This window comes from Magnolia sinica, chromosome 16 (assembly GCF_029962835.1).
Source record: "Magnolia sinica isolate HGM2019 chromosome 16, MsV1, whole genome shotgun sequence".
NCBI classification, from domain to species: Eukaryota; Viridiplantae; Streptophyta; class Magnoliopsida; order Magnoliales; family Magnoliaceae; genus Magnolia; species Magnolia sinica.
The window spans coordinates 34,788,695-34,794,962 of NC_080588.1; positions in this window are offsets into that span (position 1 = coordinate 34,788,695).

The window sequence follows — 6,268 nt, forward strand, 5'->3', positions numbered from 1 at the left end:
GCAAACAAACTAGGAGTGCTCACAAAATGGTGGACTCTAATGCCACATCTAAACCTCTCGAACTTCTCCACATGGATCTTATAAGACCAGCCAGGATGGAGAATCGAGGTGACAAAAAGTACATATTAGTAATCGTGGATGATTTTACCAAATTCACTTGAGTAGCCTTCTTAAGGGATAAATTAGAAACCCTTGATGAAGTAAAAAGGATTAGCAAACGTATCCAACTAAAAAAGGTTCTCAAGTCAGTAAAATGCATAGTGATCATGGATCTGAGTTCGAGAATAGCAGTTTTGAGAAATTCTGTAGCGATCAGGGGATATTATATGAATTCTTTGCACCTAAAACTCCACAACAAAATAGAATTGTTGAAAGAAAAATAAAGTTCTTCAAGAAATGGCTAATATAATGTTAAATAGTATGAAGCTCCCTAAAAATCTTTAGGCTAAAGCCGTAAATACTGCATGTTATACTATCAATTTAGTTTATACAAGTAAGTCAAATAATAAATCTTCTTATGAACTGTGGTTCGATAAGAAGCCTACTGTCAAATACTTTCGAGTTTTTGGCAACAAGTGCTATATTTTACGTGACCGTGAAACTCTGGGAAAGTTTGACACTAAAAGTGATGAAGGGATCTTTTTAGGATATTCTTTAAACAGTCGCGCATATCGTGTACTAAACAAAATGACCAGTGTTATTCAAGAATCTATTAATGTGGTCATAGACGATCACTTGAATACACATATCCCAAGTTCAGATAATGTTGAAGTTCTTTTAATTGACAAACCAAATACTTCATCAAATCAAACTGACTCTGAACTGAGGACTGTTAAAGATCATCTAACCACTCAGATTCTTGGAAACCCTCTCACTGGTGTACGCACTCCTAGACAACTAGAAGACATGTAATTACGTATGTTTTACATCCCAGATTAAACCAGCAAACGTAAAAGAAGCTCTTACTGACGGAAACTGGATTGTTGCGATGCAAGAAGAGCTAAACCAATTTGTGAGAAATGATGTTTGGTATCTTGTTCCTAGACCTAAAGATAAACATATTATAGGAACTAAGTGGATTTTCAAAAACAAGTCTGACGAACTTGGTAATATAATTCGAAACAAGGCTAGATTGGTTGTAAAGGGTACACTCAAATAGAGGGTATTGATTATGATGAAACCTTTTCCCCAGTAGCTCGTCTTGAGTCAATCAGACTATTTATATTCATTGATTACTTTAGAAAATTCAAAATTTATTAAATGGATGTGAAGAGTGCCTTTTTAAATGGTGATCTGCATGAAGAAGTGTATGTTGAACAACCAATGGATTTTCAAGACCTTAAGAACACTGATCATATCTATCGCCTTAAAAAGGCTCTCTACGATTTAAAACAAGCTCCCAGGGCATGGTATGAAAAATTGACTAAGTTTTTACTAGGTCATAATTTTCAAATGGGAAGTGTGGATAAAACTTTGTTTGTAAAGAAACATAATGATGATATCTTAATGGTACAGATCTATGTTGATAATATTATTTATAGATCTACCTGCACATGACTATTGAGTTTGCAGATTTAATGAAATCTAAGTTCAAAATGAGCATGGTTGGGGAATTGAATTATTTCCTAAGATTGCAAGTGAAACAACAATCTGATGGCATTTTTATTTCTCAAACCAAATATGCTCTGAACTTAATCAAAAAGTTTAGATTTGAGAACGGTAAGAATTTTGATACTCCTATGAGTACAACTTTAAGACTCTCAAAGGACTCTACAGGTAAAAATGTAGATCTTAAATTATATTGCAGTATGATTGGTAGTTTACTTTATTTAACTGCAAGTAGACCAGATATTGCTTTTAGTGTTGGTATTTGTGTTAGATATCAATCTGATCCTAAAGAGTCACATCTAACTGCTGTTAAGCAGATTATTCGATATGTCACAAGTACTTTTAATTTGGGTCTCTGGTATCCATATAATACTAGTATTCAGTTGGCTGGGTACACTGATGCTGATTGGGCTGGTAATATTGATGACAGAAAATCAACCAGTGGTGGTTGTTTCTATATTGAAAATTGTTTGGTTTCTTGGTCTAGTAAGAAGCAAAGTTCTATATCACTCTCTACTGTTGAGGCTGAATACATCGTAGCTGAAAATTCATGTACTCAGCTTGTTTGGATGAAACGTATGTTAAGCGATTATAGAATTGCATAGGAATTAATGATATTATATTGTGATAATTCCAGTGCTATAAACATTTTAAAAAATACAATTCAGCATTCACGTACCAAGCACATTGACATTAGGTATCATTACATTCATGAATTAGTGGAAGAAAAGCTGATATCTTTGGAGTACATTGCTACCAAGACTCAACTTGCTGACATTTTCACTAAACCGATCGACAAAAGTAGGTTTAATAAATTGAAATTTGATCTTGGTATGTGCATTTTAAATTGATTATTCATGCATATTTGTATCATGGTGTATATATATTTAATAATTTATTGATTTAAATTTCACATTTTTATGAAAAATGCATGTTTTTTTATGGTACACGACCAGTCGTGGACGTGCTCAACCAGTCGTGGCACGACCGGTTGAGGACGACCCACGACTAGCCATGTAACGCGCTAATCCCTTTTAAAATTTGGAGAAAACTTTGTCTTCCTCATTTCCTATTTCCTCTCTAATGAGCTGACGTCCGACCGGTCGTACCCACCTTCCTAGATCTTCAAGGTTAGTATGTCTTTTGCATTTTTCTTATAGATTCTAGTCAATATTACTTCATTTTCACTCTTAGAGTAATTTATTTTGTCATTCATTGCAATTTTGGGGTTTTATCTTGAAAAATCTGATCTATCAAAACCCCACTTCACATCTTTTGAAGTCACTTGTTTCTTTGATTATTCTATTGCAAATGGATGCTAAAGGGAAAAAGAAAACTTCTCGTGGTTCATCTTCTTCTTGATTAACTCCTATCACTTGGCACCATCTTCGGTCACCCGAAGATGATCCCTCATATGTACAGGATTTGCATTTGCGCAATGTCATTGTTGAGCAACCTGTTGATCTTGACCACATTGCTCCTTTTAGTATTCTCCCACTTCTTCAAGTTGTAGGATGGGCTAAAATCTTACATTGGGGTGGCCCTGCATACCAATCTATTGCGCAGTCCATGTTTGCATGTATCTCTAATTTTTTGGATGATATTTTTGATGAAATTGAATCTGATTCTGCTAATGATCCTAACTATGAGCCATTTGATTTTGATGTTCGTCTTCATGCTCTAGAGGAGAAGGTAGAGAATATGAATGTGGCTTATGATTTATGATTTAAATATATGACAAGTATCTTAGGCGCTTAAATAAGGGCCTTCATCAACTTGATCTTACCATACCCGCTCCTTCATCTGGATCTGATTAAGTGTTTTATCCTTTGGTCTGTATTAACTCTAATATTATTTTACCTTTGTTGGTGTATGAACTTTGTTTTTTTACTTCAGTTTAGTTCACTGACCTATGTTTGTGGAATTTGAACTACTTATTGATATGTATACTTTTAAATTGCTTTCTTATCTTACCTACTTATTTCCTTTATTACTCTCTTGACAATCCTTCTTTTTCAAATATTTTTTTCTTCCTTTGTCATATTGTGACAAAAAGGGGGAGAAGATTTCAGGCAGTTTGGATTGATTGGAATGGATATATGGATTGTGATGTTGGGGAAGTAGCATTAATTTTTACGATATATATGTGTGTGTTACTCAGGGGGAGTAAATAAGTAAGGAAGAATTTGTGCTAGTTAATGACAACTGGTGCATGATTCTTTAACTAGGCTGTAACTGGTTCTCTTATATATAACTGGTGCATGATTCGTACTTCTCTTATTTTCTATTAGAGTGTGTTTTATCACAAATTTGACAAAGGGGGAGATTGTAAGTGCTATGGTTTCCTGCTCCTTTGGTTGTCAAATTTTGTGGTGCCGAAACCTCAATCTGTCTTGTGTAGCTCATAGGTATATATGTTCAAGATATTGCATCACCTCTCTAAACACTTTGCTTCAAGTCAAGAACGAAGAACTACTTCAAACCATTTCAAGAAATGTAAGTACAAGATACAACGAAAGAAGGGATCTTGGTCAAAGACTCAAGTGAGTATACAACGCAAGATGAAGTGTAATTCAAACTCTAGAAGATCTCAACCTTAAGGTTACATTAAGTAGAAAGATCTCAAGCTTCCCAATCTTCAAAGGTCAATTATCATCTGAAGAAATGAAGTCTCAATATTCATACCTCACTTTTAAGGTATGATTGACCTTAGATTGACCTTAGGGTAGGTCAAATTAAATCATTTTATAGATGTTTGGTATGTTCTAAGACTAGTCCTGAACTCTGTTCGACTAGTCCTAGCTCTGACTCGACCAGTCCAAGAAATTCCTAGACCAGTCTTAAGTTGTTGCAATTTTTTAAAATTTTTTGGTTGAGCTACGACCAGTCCTAGAGACTGCTCGACCGGTCATAGGAACAGTGTCGACTCATTTTAAGACCAATCATGCACCTTCGACTCAAACTATAGTGATTAAATCAGGTGCCTCATGACCATTCGTAGGATGCTCACGACCAGTCGTGGAGGACTCACAACCGGTCGTGGACACCCTACGACCAGTCGTGAAATGGTTTTATCTGATCACACTTAAATTTTCAAAAATCTGTTCGGTCTATGACCAGTCGTGGTGTCCTCAAGATTAGTCATAAATGCGATTTCTGCAGTTATAAATAGAACACGAATTTCAGAGTTTTAAAAGGCAATTCAAGTAAAATCAAGGCATTACTCTGAGATAAGTCTATGTTCATTCTTAAGCCAATTGTGAATATTTAATATTCACTTTTGTTAACTTTTTCTTATTTGATTTTGTTTCTGCATTCCAATCTAATTTGAAAGAGGAATTAGGATATTCCACTTCTTGGAATCAAAATCAAATAGAGCTAGCCCTAATTGGATTTAATTTAAAATTAATTAGAACTTAGAACCATTTCAAAGTGAGTATTGGACATAGAACTTCCACATTCAAACTTCTACTCTGTAATATCCCAAGTAAATTTTGGTGGTATAATTTATTTATTTATTTTTTGGTTGTTCATTTTTTAAAAGAATTCTCCTATAAATATTAAAACTTGATACTAGTAACTATGATAGGATAACACTTTCCTTGGGTGAACCCTACATCATATTATCATATATCCCTTATAACTTTTTAACCACTCATTTAATTGATAAACTATCCGTACACTTATTCATATTTTAAGGAACCTAACCACCTGTTTATTTATTTTTTTCTTCAATCTTAAATTCTAAATATTTTTTTTATATAAATCAAGGGCCACAATTGCATAAGTCCACTTAACCGAATTCCTAACTTTCAGATTATGATATAATTTTCATAACTAAGATTCTTATCAGGTTAGATTTCATTAAACGTGATCATACATATCATAGGACCAATACCATAATTATGATTCAAATGGTATATGTTAAAAACGACATATATCTTTTAAATATTTTGTCTGATCGTAAAACCCTCCGTACATTTACCTTGAAATCATTAGATATATATTACATTCCATCTATAGGATTTTTGGACATCTCTATCATACCAAACAAAAGTCATATGATCAGATCCACCCATTTTTGGGACCCGAACAAATAGCTCGACATGACTATTATGATTCTTATATTTTTCTATAGAAACCATACCAATGAATTAAGATTCTAACAACTACAACTCGATCAATTTGGGCGCTAAGTAATCCCAGAATAAATACCCACATGTACAGACCTTTCTCAAAAACTACTTTCTAGAGGCCCTGTCAAAAAAACCGTCTGGACATTTTGTTAATGACTCTATGAGAATTCCAATCATCTATTTTGTTTTCCAAAAATGTCCATCCAGTGGGTACTTATCAAAATCTGACGGTAGAGAACACCCATGTTCAGTGACCCAATTACAAAATTGAATTCATCATTACGTAGCGCTTAAAAACCCTTCACTGGGAATTCGTTCATCTTCAAAATGTAAGGTCCATCATCAATCCAAAACATCTAAGAGTGTAGATGCCCATGCACATAGACTATTCTTAAAACCATATTTGCACATGCCCATTTATATCCGAACTTATACCAAGACCTATTCACCTAATTTAAACCAAAATCCCTTAATTTCTACACTTAGATCCATTATCTCACCATCCATTGCAAATATGGATCATA